Source organism: Elephantulus edwardii, unplaced genomic scaffold, assembly GCF_000299155.1.
Source record: "Elephantulus edwardii isolate Elephantulus edwardi_28Jun2011 unplaced genomic scaffold, EleEdw1.0 scaffold00220, whole genome shotgun sequence".
NCBI classification, from domain to species: Eukaryota; Metazoa; Chordata; class Mammalia; order Macroscelidea; family Macroscelididae; genus Elephantulus; species Elephantulus edwardii.
In genome coordinates this window covers 3,758,395-3,761,073 of record NW_006399970.1, presented here as the reverse complement: position 1 = coordinate 3,761,073, position 2,679 = coordinate 3,758,395, and positions in this window count along the sequence as shown.

Below are 2,679 nucleotides of genomic sequence, written 5' to 3'. Positions count from 1 at the left end.
CAAGAAGCTGATCAGATACCATTTGGATAAGCTACACCCTGTGACACCAGCATGCGGTTCAATCCTGTCCTGCATGATTGGAGATGCTTTAGGAATGATGTAACTTGGCAAACAAATCCTAAACCAAAACCTTTTTTAGATAATAACCCCAGATTAACTAAAGGTAATGCCAATCAACCCGTGAATATAATGCTTTTCACATGTCGATTCTGTAATTAGTGTTCATTCGGCAAGGGTTTGGAGAGGGTTTTTAGTTTTTTGTTTTGTTTTTCCCCCCAGTTTACTAAAGCAATGTTTACAAACTCTAGGCATTTCAGTACCCTGTCCTCACATATAAGTCAGCTAGCATTTGGATAAACATCACTGCCAAAGGGTCAAGGAATATTCTACATTCTTTTTTGAAGAATGGGCAGAACCAACATTCTGATGGTCATGTTGAGCAGAGAAGCCATTCAGCCAGATTAAATTGAGTCAGATTAGGCTCACACTGTTAAAGAATATTCCTACAATCCTTTTAAATCCCCCTTTTACTTCTGGATAGGAGTGCTGGTGGCAAGTGCACGACATAATGACTGCTAACCTCAATATCATTGGTTGAAATCTGATAGCCCCCCTACTCGAAAATAATAGGCAGTTTCCTCCCTTAAACGTTGTTGTTGTGTGCCATCAAGTGGAAACCGACCCATAGCTGACCCTCTGGCAGGTTTTCAGAGGCAGTAAATGGAACAGGAGGAGATTGCCTATTCATCTTTTGTGGCGCAGATGGTGGATTTGAACTATGTGCTTTCAGGAATGCAGCTCAGCTTCTTGCCAATAGGCCAGCAATGCTCCCTTAAGTCTTGGGAACCCAATAGAAGGTTAGCAAGAACCCACAACCAGGAGAGAATAAAAAAAATTAATGAGACCTTCTAAGAATCAAATCCCTATGGACATAAAAAAAAATCTTCTTCAACAAGATGTAAAGGAAACCTATAGACTGGGGAAAAAATGTTTGGCAATGACATATCTGATTAGGGACTCACAGACTACTACAGCACCTCAACAGGAAAAAGGTAAACAACCCAACTGCAAAATGGGCACAGGATATGCACAGACACTTGGCCAAAAGAAGACATTTAGATGGCAAACAAACACGTGAAGAAATGCCCAAAATCCCTAGTTCTAAGAGAGATGCAAATCTAAACAACAATGATGTATCATCACGCCCCAGTAACAATAGCAAAGTTCAACAAAGCAGCAAATGACAAATGTTTGGTGAGGTTGTGAAGAAATTGGAACTCTTATTCACTGCTGCTGAGAGTGTAAAATGGTGCAACCACTATGGAAGGTAGTATGGCACTTTTTCAAAATATACCCTAAAGAAACCAGAGATCCCACCCAAACAGATACATGCACATCCATATTTATTGCTGCATTATTCCTAATAGCAAATAGATGGAAGCAACCCAACTGCCCATCAACAAATGGATGGATAGAAAAAAGATTATATAGTCACTCAGTGGAATACTATGCAGCACTGAAAAACAAGGAATAAAATATTACACAACATGTGTGATCCTGGAGGACATTATGCCGAGTGAAATATCTCAGTCACAAAAGTACAAATAATGCATAACACCACTGCTATAAAATAGGACTGCCATGAGGGTTGAGGAAAAACTTTAAAAAGGTGGGATAAATAATGAACACAAATTGGAACAGATAGAAGAAAGAACTATTTTAAAGGAACATATGATTAGGTATTATTTGCATGACAAAAATCCAGAATAAATGGTGCATAGCAAAGTGGGCTGAACAGGGAGGAAGGAACAATGAATGCAACAATTAGGGTTGGTTTTTTTTAGTGACCTGGGGGTGTGGGGGAAATGAGCAACAAATATGAATGAAAATCCAATTTTTCTGTAAATTTTCACTAAAATCACACAAAATTATTAAAAAAAAAGAAGAAGGTTAGCTTGAGCAGAGATCCACTTGATGGCATTGAGTTTTGTTTGGTTTGTTTTGGGAGGGTTCCTTCAAAAAATATCATTGGGATTGAAGTGATTAAGCCCTCAATTGCTAACTGAAAGTTCAGTAGTTTGAACTCACCAGCCTCTCTACAGCTGAAAGATGTGACTGTAGGCTTCATTTCAATATACAGCCCTGGAGACTGGATGGGGCAGTTCTACTCTGTCCTACAGGATCAACATAAGGTGACATCAGCTTGACAGTGGCATTTTGGGTTCAGTTTTGAATCATGGTCAAAATAATTTAGAAATAATTTTATTTATATGGTGTGCATTATATTTGTCTGTCCCTCTCCAAGGAATAGCCTCTCCTAGGAACATGCCCAGAGAATATGAGATGAAGCCTTGCCATCTTTGCCTTCAGGGAGCCCTCCGGCTGCCACTTCTCCAAGACATATCTGTTCATTCTTTTGGCAATCCTTGGGATATTTAGTACTCTTCTCCAACACCATAGTTCAAAGGCATCAATTTGTCTTCTATCATAATTATTCATTGTCCAGATCTCAAATGCCTAGCAAATGGTAAAAAAACCATGGCCTGAATCAGGGGAACCTTAGTCTTAAAACTGACATCATCGCTTCTCAATAATTTGGAGAAATCCCTGACTGCAATTTTCCCTGATGCAATACATCTCCTGATCTCCTGTCTACTGGTATGAAGGGTGTTTATTGAG